Raw genomic sequence first — 16,201 nt, forward strand, 5'->3', positions numbered from 1 at the left:
AATTCAGCTCCTAATTTCCTACTCTCATAAGATATTCATTTCAGTTCAATTCAGCTCCAATTAGTTCAATTCAGTCCAGTTCCAATCAGTTAAGTTCAGTTCAGTAAATGTAAACATGCCCTCAACTCAGTTCAGTTTAGCTTCAACCAGTTCAGTTCAGCTTAGTTCAGTAAATAAGAACATGCCCTTAATCTAGAAAGTTCTAGATATAGAATGAAAAATCTAATGTTTAGTTTAAAAAATTCTTTAATGGAGTAGAAAACTAAGTAAGTTTGTATCTATAAATATCATATATATGTGTGGTAGAAATTTCATATACATGTAACGTGAGACAAGTGTAGCAAAATTGCAAAATAGGGAACAACAACTATAAATATATTGCATGTGTAAGGTTGATAAAAATTAAGGATTTTATTCAGAGTGAGAGACATAAACTCTGGTAAACATGTCTATTTAACTTTTGTGTCTGCCCAAATTCTATCAAATCAAAACCCCTTTTATAAAATATGGAAACACTTCCTACTGTTCCTTATGAACAGTGACGGCAAACACTGTAGCTTATGAATAGTGCGCTACCTACTTTGCCCTTGCTTTAGTGCGCTGCCTACTTTGCCCTTGCTTTAGTGCGCTGCCTACTTTGCCCTTGCTTTTAATTCTGTGCTGGACTGTGTTTTGGGATTTGTATGTGTGGGCTTTTATTATGGCCTGTTTTTTTGTGGCCTGATTTGTTAAAGGTAAGTTTTGTTGGTTGATTAATGGGTTGGGCTTATTAGTTATTTAATGGTTTGCTTAAATTTTTAATTTTTTTTTAACCCAAAAGTTCCTAATTTATCTTTAAAATGTTTTTGGTTGCCTGCTATTATGGCTAATTGATTGTACAGATAATTATGGTGAGATATGGAGTCGAGTTATTATTTTAAATTGATGAAGAATAATTATGGTGAGATATGGAGTCGAGTTATTATTTTAAATTGATGAAGGATAATTATGGTGAGATATGGAGTCGAGTTATTATTTTAATATATCTTGACTTAATTCTATTTCCATCAAATCTAAATCCTAATTCTGTCTGTAAAACTATTATAATTAGAATAAAATCTAATCTTAATCCTAATTTTGTCTGAAAAATACAAATATAATATATCTTTATGAGTAAATATTGTTTCTTTAATAAGTTTAAGTTCAAAATATTATTTGTGTAGTGTTAATCATTACTATGCGTGTGGATTGTTGCTTTGTGGGTCCCAATCGTAGTTGCACATTCTCTGATAGAGTGTTAGTGTAGAAAATGTACTGCACTTCCGTCACTGTAGAAGGTGTACTGCATTTAGAGTTCTCTTCGTCACTGTGGAATTGGTACTATATTCATTTTTTAAGTGCAATTCTTGCTTGGGGGTTAAGGCGGTGTTGTTAGGGTTAGGAATTCTTCTTGTGTTTGTATGGTTAGAGGGAGCTATAAATGGGTGCAATGTGCTTTGGAATTCTGCTCAGCAAAGGACTCCTAATTCAGGGTAAATAGTAGTGTAAGTTTCTAATTCTCTATTCTGAAATTGGTTGGCGTATTTGTGTAGTTTGTAGCTTTACAGTTATTGAGTGTTCGTTTTCGTGTAGTTTGCTCGGAAAAAGGAGCCCTTATGGAGTCGGTTACATAATTTATGAATGTTTTGTGTTGTTCATCATAGTTGTACATGCAATTGTTAGGAGTGGCCGTGTGTATAAGTGGTTTATAATTGGTAGGGGGTGATATTACTTTTGATTTATGAGGGAAGGGGCTATAAAATAACAGCTTGTTCTTGAGTTGATATATTATTGTATGTTTCTCCGATACACTAATGAAAATATAGGTCTTTGGTATTGCAAGGGGGCCATTAATTTGTTGTATAATTTCATGGTATATTTTGTGTTTTCGCTTTTTTATTTAGAAGTTGCTTCTAAAGTTCTAATTCCTTAGTTGGGTGTGTGGTAAAACCTACTATTTGTTTAGTATAACTTTCTATTTGTTGTTTATGTCAGGTTTTTTTTGAAGCTTTTTTTGTGTTTTCATTGCAATTGGCCGTTGGTTGGTGTGTATTGTGGTTGATCAGGTAACGCTCTTTCTTATTGGTACGTGCTTTAAATTCTGGTTGTTACTTTTGGTTTGGAGGATTTATTTTATATTAGTTGATATTTTGTCTGTATATTCTGGTATTGGTGATGCTTATGATATGTGTTGTTTGGTGTTGCTAAATGTCTAGGGTTGTTTTTGGTCCATGATTTGGGTGTTTGAGTGTAGATTATTTTGGTTTGGAGTGGAGATCTTTGATTTCTTAAGTATATAGAGTATAAGGAATTATGTGATGAGATAGAGAATTTTATTGTGTAGTTTATTTTTCCCAGGCCAAGGTATTTTGTACTAATGGCCACATGACACTATTGAGCTAAGGTTGTAGCATTGTTTTTTTTTTTTGCTTCTTGAATTTCATCTTTTTACTATTTTGTTCACTGTATGTGTTCTTCTATACGCCCTATGTCTGGACTGTTGTGTGGGAACTGGAACGTGGTTATGTGGATTCGATGACATACACATAGTCTCCTGAATATTGGTATTGCCGTTACAGGTTATGGCTAAAGTACCAAACAAGGTTGTAATTCCTTTCCAGCCTCTTTTGGAAAAGATAACAAGTTGGTTGAATTTTCCAGCACCAGTTTACAGCCTTTCAAACAATGCTAAGAACATTGTTTGTGTTTGAGTTAGCCGGCCGAACAGCCGTTTTGGGTTTTTGTTTTACGGTGGAGAAGCAAGCTCTGCTGAAGAGTCTCGTGAAAGAGCCGCACAGAAGGCTGTGCAGAGTCTGATTTCAAAGTTTCATATTCGGGTAGCTGATTTCACTTATGACAGAGTGAAGATGTATCAGCTGTGTGAGCAACTATTTAAACATAAGTGTGCTGAGTTAGTTCAGGGAAGACCTAGGAAATATGTTCATATTGGAAATGCTGCTGTAGAACCGAGTTCGGCCCAAGATTATGTAGATGTTTCTATTGATTGTGTGCAGTTTTTATGGATAATTGTGAGGAATACTGGTGCTTGTGCAACTGTGATAACAACTACTCGGGTAGAAGGGCATGGGTATATTTCTTGGATGATGGTTACTTGTCCACACACTAGGAATGGAATGGAGTGCATTTTCAGTGAGCCTTGTCCAGAAGCATCTGCTGCACAACAAAAGGTTGCAAGGAAAGCAGCCTTTTACATAGCTCACCAATATAATGTTGAGATTATTGACGCTAATTATGGTGCTGCAGTAAAATGGAGAAAAATGTGCTTCTCAATGCGGGAGAAGTATATTAATCTTTAGGAACATCTCAGGAGTTTAGCTACCCAATCTAGACCTATTAATGCTTCCTCTTGTGGTGTTGGTAGTCAGTTTGTTAATGCAATAACCCAGGAGAAAAGGGTCTTTGTTCATTGTCCAACTCCTATTTACCTTGTGAAGGGTGGAGATGTCTTGCCTCCATACTGTCCAACAAGTGTGGAAATAGGGAGTTCGAAGCATGTCATGACTGATGTTCCAGAATTAGAGACTGGTTCTAAGTTTCTTAAAGCGTCTTAGTTGTGGTTAGGGGTGTTCTATTGGGGGTTAGATTGTTATTTTTCTTTTGTGGTAGCTTTCTAAGGAATTAAGCATATGCTCAGGCATGCAGGCTCTTATGCTTTGTGCACTGCCTTTTTGTACTAGGATTAATCGCTATTAAATGGTTTACTTTATATGTAAAGGAAACCACGGTTATCTTGGTTGTTGTTATGAATCTTTTGTTTGTATTATACTATATGAAATGAAATTACATATTTTGAATTGTATATCACATTCGTGTGTATATGATGCTTCTTGTAGTATATGTTTTGTGTCCTTTTGGATATTCTAATTTAAAGTTGATTAAATGATATGAAGTAGTATGTGCTTTGTGTATGTTTGTTCATAAAATAGGAAATTCACTTTAGAAAATATATAGTAGTGCTGCACATAAGTAGTTTAGTAATACAGTGTTTGTTATAAGATATTATGAGATACAACTATGGAATATTTCAGGTTATGGCTACTTCCTCTGGAAACAAAATTTGTATTCCTTTTTGTCCGCTGTTGGCCCAGATAGCTGATTGCCTTAATTTCCCTAAGCCTACTTATTTTGTAGATGACGCGGTCAAGTGCTGTTCATGTGTTTATATAAGGACGGAAGATCAACGTGGTATATTTTGGTTTAATAGTGGAGAGTCTACGACCATTGATGAATCTAAGGAGTTGGCAGCTTAGAGGGCAATTCATTTCTTGATTAAAAAGTATGGTGTTTGTGTAGGGGATTTTACCATGGATAGGATGCGTATGTATGAAACTTGTGGGAAGCTGTATAGGTTGAAACGGAATTCTTTAGAAACTGGTGATGATATGAAATGGTGTGGTGAAAAAATTTGTGGTGATATTGTACATGTTCCTCTTGATTATGTTGGATTCATGCCTAGGGTTATTAGAAAGACTGGAGTTTTTGTCACAAGTATTGAAACAATGCATTCCACTAATCAGGGATACATGTCTTGGGTTACAGTAACATGTCCTCATACTAAAAGTGGGATGGAGTGTTTCTTTAGCGGGTTTTGTTCAGATAGTAATAAGTCCAGACAAATGGTTGCAAAGAAAGCCATCTGTTATATCATGTACCAATATAATTTAGACATAGTGGATGCAAATTATGGTGCTGCAAATTTAAAGGGTGTTATGTGTTCTTTAGAAAGGGAAAGTTGTTTAGCATTAGAAGAGAGAAATAAAGGGCATAAAGAAAAGGTTAGGCTTATGCCTTTCCTATTTGAAGAAGTTCTGGCAACTCCGCCTAAGGAAGATATCCACAACACTGTAATTGTTGCTCCTCCAACTACACCTTCTAATCTAGCGTCTTAGCGACCAATGGGGACACCTTGTACTCCTGATGTTGGACCAAGTACTCCATGCCTAGCTGCGAAACGTGTTAGATTTGCATAGCTGTTACCTTTTGTGATGTAAACAATTTTGAATGTTGTTCTGTATGCAACTACTGCGATGTTTGTTTTATTGATTATCAAGTGGATGACATTGTGTAGCATGTAGTTACAAATGTTATACATCTTTTGGCTCTGTAATGTTGTTTTGTTGGTTTCTATGAAACACCTTTTGATGACGATATTTTGTTCAGAATATAAATTTAAAAGACCATGGGTTAGTTGTAATTTGTGTATTCCTTATTGTCTATTTATATTATTAACACCTTTTTTTAGAGAGAAAAACAAAATACTCTAAAACTCTTTTGATATATTATGATACACTAGATGAATGATGTTGATGTACCATACTTTGGTTTTAAAAAGTTGTTGACCTTGAGTATTTAGTATTTCATGGTTATTGAGTTGTTGTTGCTGTATAACAAGGTAAATAGGGATTAATCCAACATGATGCCGAGGTCTTTAACAAGGATAAGTAGGCGTAGCCGTGCATTGGAATCCATGTATCAATCTAGAATAGTCAGGTATTTGTGAGAATCAGTGTAGAGAAGTATATTAGTTGTCTAAACACAGAGTTGACACATTGATTTTGGTGTTCATTGCAGCACAAGAGGCAGCAGAACTGGTAGAATGCGCAGGCAGTTGCATGCTGAGCGCTTGCATACTGACACTGGTGGTATTAAATAGTACTAATTTTCATATTGACATAGTGTAGACACCCATTTGTGTCTCCCCAAAACCAAACCCAGTGATGAGTACCTTTCACGTCGAATCATAATCGAATGAAGTGAAAGTGTGGAAAGTTTAGTATTGCGGAAAGTTTTAATTTCTTTTCTCTTCTCTCTGTTTTTGAAAACCTATTTTAAAAAAACAGCCAATCCAGTTTGGTTGGTCCATGATATGGGTCCAATAGTAGTGTAGTTGGATGGGTTTGAAAAGACCTTTCCAACGATATATTATAAGCCCAATTCCGATGAATATTGAGGAAGTTATGGCCAAATTACTGAACTGGGCCCGGTTTGAGCCTTATAAGCGGCCCAATGATCTAGAGGAGGGCCTAATATGGATTTATCATTCCTAATGAAATTAGGAAAGGTTTTAGTATTCTAGGTTCTTCTAGAAGGTTCTTTTCATTCCTAATTCAATTAGCATTGATAAATTGACTTTTGTTGACTTTTCAGAGTTTTAATTAAAATCAAAGAACATTTTTGAGGAAAAATACGATTTTATCCTCCTGTACGATAATTTCTTGATTCTTATTTCTTGATTTTGTCTAGGGTTATTTCTTGATTCAATCATCAATTCTTATTTTTATAATTCTCACCAACTCTCATCAAGAATTTCTTGATTCTCTCTCTCTTTTCTAAACTACCCTTTTTACAAACACAATTTCTCATACATTAGCACTAGAAACACCTAGCCAAATTCGAAGCTGCCTTTGCCCTAGACGTGAAAGGTTTAATTTCTGAGGGTTTGGTCCCAAATCTCTCTTTCAATTATTTAATTTAATTGTTTGTTTATTATTTTCGTTGAAGTTACTAACGTGTGTATTTTGTTATTAGAAAGAGGTACGAGGCATCCAAGTAAGTACTTTAATGGTTTAATTGATATTATGATATAGAAATTATGCTTAGATTGTTTTTATGATATTCCTAGTATCATATCTAGGGTAACTTTAATATTAAGTATGATTGTTATGATGCTTCCTATGTTCTTCCTAATATTTATGATTGTTAGTATCATGTTAGGATTAAAGCTTTGATTTTTATTGCTTAGTGACATGTTAGGGTTTGTTATTAATCTTGTTAGTACCATGCCTAAGATCTTGCTATTATTATGCTTTAACATGATTATTTTAATTATCATGATTATTATTTTAATTATTGTTATGATTATTATTATTGTTGCTTGATATTTATTGTTATTGCTTGATCACGCCTTTTATGCATGTTTAAAGGGAATTTGTACTTGTAATCACGCTTAATAAGATAATTAATAATCTTGTTTAGGGTTAATATGATTATAACTCAAGTGATCACCAATAATAGTTTATTTGTGCATTAATATTCAACCAACATAGATAAACAGGTTTAGGGTTAATCCTATTGATTGCATGTTAGTTAGAAAGCGCACATGAATACGATCAGAATAAAGTAGATGCCTATTATTAGGGCAGGTTCAATCTCTTTTAGGTTGGATTTGTACCTTCATCCCCGAACCCTATTTGGTTCAAGACCTTATTGAGTTGATCTGACGATCTCTTGGATCGTTAAGGGGTGTAACCTTCACCTTGTGAACGGTTTACAAGTTCCTAAAAAAACTTGTTGGCGACTCTTTTGTTCTATCTTCTTTCCCTTTGGACGCCACCGTACTTTAGTGTATGATAACAGTGGGGTTCAAGCTGGGGATTAATGCTTGATATATTCCCCACATTTTTTGGCGACTCCACTAGGGAGGATTTCTATTTTAATTCCTGAATTTGTTTCGGCAATGATTTAGAATGAGTGGATGAGACTCGAAACGTTCTAAGTATTTCATGTGCGTGATTTTGATTAACATTATTGTCATATGCATAAAAAAGATCTCATTGGAAAGACCATCCGTAATGAGTTAAAACATAGGATTTTACACGTAGGAAATTTGAGAAATATCTTTCACAACTAGGACCGAAATAACACTGCGCGAAACTGGAAAATTTTATCGAGCACAGAAAGCTGCTGAGGCATGTAGGAATTAGAGTCAGCAACCAGAGTATTAGCGCCAGAATTTTAACTGTAGCGCCAGACGACAGTTCCGTCGCCAGGCGCTACAGCTAAAACCTGGCGCCAATCTCTGTTTGCCGGCGCCAAATTCTTCCAATAACGAGCCAGAAATATGCGTTCTAATTTTGACCAGTTTTTCGTATTGTTTGCTCGATCCTACTTCCTGATTGAGTTTTTCTCACTTTTCTGAAACCCATATGTGTTCTACATATGGACATAACCCCCTGGGAATTCATGCTCCATCTACCTGATTGAACGCTCTGAGCAACAAAGGGTACATCCGAGATTGTTGAATTCACCAAACCATGGAAGCGAGTTTTTTTCTAAACTCGCAGTGTCCCATCCACTCGCGCCAACCTTCACGGTTAGGCTTTCGCGTGGTGCATCCGGACAATTAACCATGGACCCTCTATTGACTAAACCATATCCCGAACTTTAGCGAACTGAAGCCATGGTTAGGTTGCAAACTCATTGCATCATATTGTGCCTACTTGACTAATTGTGCATTATTTGTTGTGCATATACTATGTTTTCTTAACCGTTTGTTTGACTTGTGTTGAGATTAAATAAATTAATGACTTAAAGAACTTTGCCTAATTAATTAATTAATTAATTAATTAATTTGAATAAATAAAGTCTAATATTTTAATCAGAATTGACCTAGTACGACTTTAGGCATACCCCTGTTGATTAATAACACCGAAAACAGTCTCAGATTGAAGCTCCAGCATTGGCGCCAAAATCTGAACTGTAGCGCCACTCTGTGGAGTGTGGCGCTTAGCGACAGCTCTGTCGTCTGGCGCTACACTACACAGTGCGACGCCAGTCCTGTCGTTTTGCCGACAGTTCGGATTATTGATCGAGTAAACATCTAGTGTCTAATTAACCACTTTGCTAATTAATTCGGTTAAATTTTACTGTCAATAATACCTTATTAAGTCATTAATTGAGTCTAGTCACATAGTCTAGCCACATGGTCATGACACGAGTCTTAACATATCACCTACACTCACTAGTCTTAGCACACACTTGGAGTATATGTCACTATGACCATGTCTTAGGTTCATGCATGAGTTGGTCTTTTCCGTCATTTGAGTTGGGGGTTGTAGACACCCAAATGTGTCTCCCCAAAACCAAACCCAGTGATGAGTACCTTTCACGTCGAATCATAATCGAATGAAGTGAAAGTGTGGAAAGTCTAGTGTTGCGGATAGTTTTAATTTCTTTTTCTCTTCTCTCTGTTTTTGAAAACTTATTTTAAGAAAACAGCCAATCCAGTTTGGTTGGTCCATGATATGGGTCCAAAAATAGTGTAGTTGGATGGGGCTTGCAAAGACCTTTCCGATGATATATTATAAGCCCAATTCCGATGAATATTGAGGAATTATGGTCAAATTACTAAACTGGGCCTGATTTGAGCTTTATATGCGGCCCAATGATCTAGGGGAGGGCCTAATATGATTTAACATTCCTAATGTAATTAGGAATGGTTTTAGTCTTCTAGATTCTTCAGGAAGGTTCTTTTCATTCCTAATTCAATTAGCATTGATAAATTGACTTTTGTTGACTTTTCAGAGTTTTAATTGAAATCAAATAGCATTTTCGAGGAAATTATATGATTTTATCCTACAGTACGACAAACTTATCTGATTTTCGAAAACGCTTTAAAACCAAGCTTGGCGCTTGACTCCAGGCATTGGCGCCTGGAACCAGGCCTAGCGCCTGGCGCTAGTGTTGGTGCCTCGCGCTAGTTAGCCAGGGTTTGCGCCAGCTCTATTTTGCGTGCGCCAAGTGCTCTGTTTTGATATTTTATCTTTTTGGCTGATTTCTCTATAAATAACGGATTAAAACTCCGTTTTCATTCACCAATTCTCATCAACATTCATTTAGATTCTCCTACAATCAGTTTTCATTCGCAATCTCTAATTCTCTCTTAATCATTCACTAATTCTCATCAAGTTTTTCTTGATTACTTTCTTTCTTTCTCAACTTTGCTCTTTCATACAAAATTCCGCATTCACAAGATCTAGAAACACCTAGCCATATTCGAAGTTGCCTTCGCCCTAGACGTGAAAGGTTTAATTTCTGAGGGTTTGGTCCCAAATCTCTATTTCAATTATTTAATTTAATTGTTTGGTTATTATTTTCCTTGAAGTTACTAACGTGTGTATTTTGTAATTAGAAAGAGATACGAGGCATCAAAGTAAGTACTTTAATGGTTTTAATTGATATTATGATGTAGAAATCATGTTTATATTGTTATTATGATATTCCTAGTATCATGTCTAGGGTATTTTTAATATTAAATATGATTGTTACGATGCTTCCTATGTTCTTCCTAATATTTATGATTATTAGTATCATGTTAGGGTTAAAGATTTGATTTTTATTGCTTAGTGACATGCTAGTGTTTGTTATTAATCTTGTTAGTATCATGCCTAGGATCTTGCTATTATTATGCCTTAGTATTAACATGAACATGATTATTATGATTATTATAATTATTATGATTATGAATATTATTATTATTATTATTATTTTGATTATGATGATATTGTTATTATTATGATTATAATTATTATTCATGATATTGATTATTATGTTGCTTGATATTTATTTTTATTGCTTGATCACGTCCTTTATGCATGTTTAAAGGGAATTTGTACTTGTAATCACGCTTATAAGATAATTAATAATCTTGTTTAGCGTTAATATGATTATAATTCAAGTGATCGCCAATAATAGTTTTATTTGTGCATTAATATTCAACCAACATAGATAAACATGTTTAGGGTTAATCCTATTGATTGTATGTTAATTAAAAAGCGCACATGAATACGATCAGAATAAAGTAGAGGCCTATTATTAGGGCAGGTTCAATCTCTTTTAGGTTGGATTTGTACCTTCATCCCCGAACCCTTATTTGGTTCTAGACCTTATGGAGTTGACGATCTCTTGGATCGTTAAGGGGTGTAACCTTCATCCTATGAACGGTTTACAAGTTCCTAAAACTTGTTGGCGACTCTTTTGCTCTATCTTCTTCCCTTTTTGGACGCCACCGTACTTTAGTGTATGATCACAGTGGGGTTCAAGCTAGGGGTTTAATGCTTGAAATTTATTCCCTACAGTTTTTGGCGACTCCACTGGGGAGGATTTCTATTTTAATTCCTGAATTTGTTTCGGCAATGATTTAGAATGAGTGGATGTGACTCGAAACTTTCTAAGTATTTCATGTGCGTAATTTTGATTAACATTATTGTTATATGCATAAAAAATATCTCATTGGAAAGACCATCCGTAATGAGTTAAAAACATAGGATTTTACACGTAGGAAATTTGAGAAATATCTTTCACAACTAGGACCGAAATAACACCGCGCGAAACTGGAAAATTTTATCGAACCAAGACAGCTGCTGAGGCATGTGGGAAGTAGCGCCAGGGGCCAGAGCTTGGTGCCATCATTTTAGCCGTAGCGCCAGACGCTAGCATTGGCGCCAGGTGCTACAGTGAAAAACTGGCCCCAGTCTTTGATTGCTGGCGCTAATCCCCCAATACCGAGCCAGAAATATGCGTTCTAATTTCGACCGGTTTTTCGTATTGTTTGCTCGATCCTACTTCCTGATTGAATATTTTCTCACTTTTCTAAAACCCATATGTGTTCTACATATGGACATAACCCTCTGGGAATTCATGCTCCATCTACCTGATTGAACGCTCTGTGCAACAAAGGGTACATCCGAGATGTTGAATTCACCAAACCATGGAAGCGAGTTTTTTCTAAAGCTCGCGGTGTCCCATCCACTCGCGCCAACCCTTCACGGTTAGGCTTCCGCGCGGTGCATCCGGATAATTAACCATGGACCCTCTATTGACTAAACCATATTCCGAACTTTAGAGAACTAGAGCCATGGTTAGGTTGCGAACTCATTGCATCATATTGTGCCTACTTGACTAATTGTGCATTATTTGTTGTGCATACTTTATATGACTAAGCTAACCGTTTGGTTTGACTTTTGCTTGTGATCAAACCTAAATAAAATAATTAATGACTAATGGACTTTGTTTAATTAATTAATTCGAGCTAATAAATATGCCTTCAATCGAGTCATAGTTCCTTTGAGTCAACCCGGATTTTTATTCCCGTATACTGCACAAGCGTCAACTTATTTTTGGTTATAGCCGGAGTTCTAAAAAGAACTAAGAGTCGTACAACCTATGGATCTGTAGCCCCGAGTTTTATCTTTAATTTGGAGTTGGTTTCATCTAAATAAGAGTCACAGATAAAAAGTTACGACTAAAATACCACAGCCTATCCAGTTTAATGCATATACGTGAGGTCTTAACTTAGCCTTTTATCGAGTCTAGTTACATAGTCTAGCCACATGGTTATGACACGAGTCTTAACATATCACCTACACTCACTAGTCTTAGCACACACTTTGAGCACATATCACCATGACCATGTCTTAGGTTCATGTATAAGTCGGTTTTTTCCGTCATTTGAGTTGGGGGTACATTCTATTCCTAATTCTTCATATCCCTCCATCTACATCATTTTCTTCACATTCTATTCCAATCTTTCTTCACTTCCTCCATCCATTGCATGTTGAATAAAGCTTGAGTCAGATAATTAATAATGAATATCCCCAAATTCCTTTTCCACCGTACTTGGTCGAGGAGAGAAGGGCGATTAATCAAGGACAACCTCTTTATTCAAGTCTTACTTTTTGATAAACCGATTCGTCAAAAGAGGAAGGCTAAAAAGATAATGGCAACTCAAGAAGAAGTCAATGAGCTTAGGAACCGATTGGTTACTGTGACTGAGACACTGAAGCTACTCACACTCAAGATCGATAATCCCGTGAAGCAACAACAAATGAACCTCATGCAAGAAAGTTTAAGAAAGCTATCTAGTGACTATAAATTTCAGGGCATGAGTTCACAAGGGGTCTCGCTGGACAAGGAACTTGGTATGAATTATGAAACAACTTTCGAGAAGCTACATCACAAAGGACTAGTCATGCCCATAGGGCCTATCAAAGATCCAGTTCCAGAAGCCAGGCCACCCAAGTGGGACCCTAATAAGCACTGCAAATATCACCAAGGAAAGGGTCACGACACTGAGGAGTGTTGGAAACTCAAAGAAGTTATTCAAGATCTGATCGATAACAATGAAACTTCCGAGATTCTAGCCATCGAAGATGACCAAGTATCCTTCGATCCATCACTTCTTATCACACCTGTAGGAGAGCCCATGATCGAGACAGCTTATATGACCTCTCTCGATGAAGTGGCCATAATTGATGAGGATGAAAGTCTTTTCTTAGATAATACCAGGGAGGACTCGTCAAGTCTAAAAGAGGACGTTCGAAAATTACAAGATGTCGTTGCCATGCTCTTGAATGTGGTAGAAGGATTAGCAAATCGGGTAATGGCCATCGAACAAAATTCTCGCCAAGGGTTTAATGAAGAACTCAATGCTCCTAAGGCACAGGCAAAACGGACCATTGAAGAATACACACCAATAGGAATGACTTACAATGAAACTTTTGACTGTCTTCATGATCAAGGTCAAGACCCTCCACCTGAAAAACGTTTTCCCAATTGGGATCCAAATTCCTATCGTCGATACCATAGAGGTCGCGATCACACTATCGAAAAGTATCTTGCCCTCAAGGATTGTGTTCAAGACTCCATTGATTCAAATCTCCTTCATGTTCCTCCGCACGACAAGAAGGTCAAGATTAGTAACAATAACAATAGTGGATATAAAGGGAAGAAGAACGACTATCCTTCTTCTTCCGGAAACACCTACTCTAGTAATAGTGTTGGTACTTTCGACCTTAGTGAGATCCTAGCCATGGGTAATCGAAAGCAACCGAAAAGGGAATTTACCCCTATTGGAATTATTCAAGATCCCCCACTTAAGAAAAGATTGCCTAGTTGGAATCCAGACGAACACTGCAAATACCATCAAGGTAGGGGTTATGCTACTGAGAGCTGTTGGAAGCTAAAGGAGGCTATCCAACAATTAATTGATAACAACAAGCTTCCCATTAACAAGAGGAGCGAGTGATGATAAAGGAAACAACGCAAGACAAGAGGCGAGCTTCAACGACAAGATTTCGTGACCTCTTTTTTCTATTTCTCTTTTATCTTACCCTCTCCCAAATAAGTCTAGCATAGGCTCCTTTTTATTCTCCTTAGATTTATTTTGTAGGATCATTATTTATTTTCTTTTAATAAAATGAGCATTTATTTCCTTGCATATGATCATTTCATTATATTGCATTAAAAAAAAAAATCCATGTCGAATTAAGCACAAGGTATACCAATGATTTGAGGCACCCCTTGTAGCCACATCATATCTCCTTTCACTTTTCAAATTTACAATCCTTTCTTCATAAACCACTTTGAGCCTCGTCTAACGATAGACTCTTCTTTTTCAACCTACATCTAACTAACCTTGGGATGGGATGGTGTGCAACTTATGCAATCTCAAAAGGCTTGAGTGAATTCAAAAAATTAAATTAGCAAAAAATAAAAGTGTACAAAAGGGTAAGTGTTCCAATGTCTTTGATATGAAAATATCTTTGATAAGAACACGTCTCAGATTGCGTCTCTTATCGAGTGCTCGGTACCGTGCCTGAGAAACATGAATGCCAAGTGAGTGATAGACCGCATGATAGGGATTGCCCACACTTATTAAAATAAAATAAATGCTAAAGCAAAAAAAAAAACAGAGCTAAAAAAGAGTAGAAAACCTCAAGCATGGAAATACAAAGATTCAAAAGCAAGGTTGCACACCTTGGGGGCTTATCGAGGGTCTTGAGTCTTTTATCCTCTTCTTTTATAACCTTTATTCTAACCACGTTACAACCCTTAAAAAGACCTTTTTGAGGTATACACACTTGTGCGAGGTTCGGCTAGAGCTACGTTCGGCCTGATTCCTAACGGATACGTAGGCAACCTCTCATCGAGGTGCGGCCGTAATAAACATGCATTCATATTTACATTCATAATTGATCATATCAAGGAATTTCCTATGCTCATCCCTTTTCATTTAGAGCTAGACTTGGGGGCTTGATCCTTACATCATTAGCTTACCTAGCCTAAGAGTCACCACCATTTGACTCTTTTAACAAATATATCTTTCCACACACTTAGCTCTTGCGGCCTAGCTTTAGAATCACTATCACACACTACACAGATACATGACCAAATATACCTTCCCGTAGGAACCCTTTGTCATGAAATCTTAACGTTGAAACATGCCTTGTCATATCAACATCACTCATCAATCATATTCATCATTGCATCACGAAGTATGAAGTGCTTAGCCTCCGTGCCTAAGTTACTCTAATACTTTCATCATTGAGTCAACAATTGAGATAGCTTAGGATGGATTAATCCTTGCACCTTGAGAGATAGTATCAAACAACATTTGACTAAGCTCATTTAACATGCATCTTCAAACTTCGATTCTTTTTCGCATCTTTCTTTTTTCGGGAGAAAGTCGGTACCCTCCACAAAAATGACGGAAAATTTTTGCTTTTTTGCATTTTTTTGAGTCGCACGATCACATTAAAATGCACACACGAGTCATGAACACATTGAGTCATGTCGTGTCATATCACTTTGATTTGAGTCTAACACATGTGTCAAACAGTTCGAGTCGAGTCAACCTCGAGTCAGTCGATCACAGCGAGTCAAGTTTATGCCTTGAGTCGTGTCAAGTCTATGAGTCAAGCAATGTTAAACCTTAGGTCAACCCTAAGATAATTAAAGAAATTGGCAAAGTTCTATAGTAAAAAATAAATACAGGTGCAGCAGAATAGGGAAGACCCTACTCCTATTCTTGCCTCCAGAGATATTTCAGCAGCAACAGAGCTCGAAGCCTCTCAGAAAGGTGATTTCGACCTCATACAACAATTTCGGGTTCCTTGGTACGCCAGTTAGCCCCTATAAGCAATTTGACATGATTAAGTAGTCAGTTTGATTACAATTGCAATAAGTGGTCGACCTGATGAAAGATCGTCTCACTTAGCTTAAAGCGCCTAATCACGGAGACATCGACATACTGGTTTTAGCGGAAGCAAAGTTCAGGCGAGCTTTAGAGATCGACAAACGTTTGTCTTCGGAAATTTTTCTTCAGAACATTATCGCAACAAACATTCAAGTACTGAAGCTCTATTGTCCAGAGACGCGTGGGCATATCATCAAAGCTCTTTTGTTCAGAGACGCGTGGACATTTCTTTTAAGCTCTTTGCTCCAGAGACGCGTGGGCATATTATTCAAGCTCTTTTGTTAAGAGACGCGTGGACATTTCCTACAAGCTCTTTTGTTCAGAGACGCGTGGACATTCCTTTCAAAAGCTCTTTGTTCAGAGACGCGTGGACATATCATCAAAGATCTCCTATTTTCAAGCTCTTTT

This window comes from Chenopodium album, chromosome 3 (genome assembly GCF_948465745.1).
Source record: "Chenopodium album chromosome 3, dcCheAlbu1.1, whole genome shotgun sequence".
Classification (NCBI taxonomy): Eukaryota; Viridiplantae; Streptophyta; class Magnoliopsida; order Caryophyllales; family Amaranthaceae; genus Chenopodium; species Chenopodium album.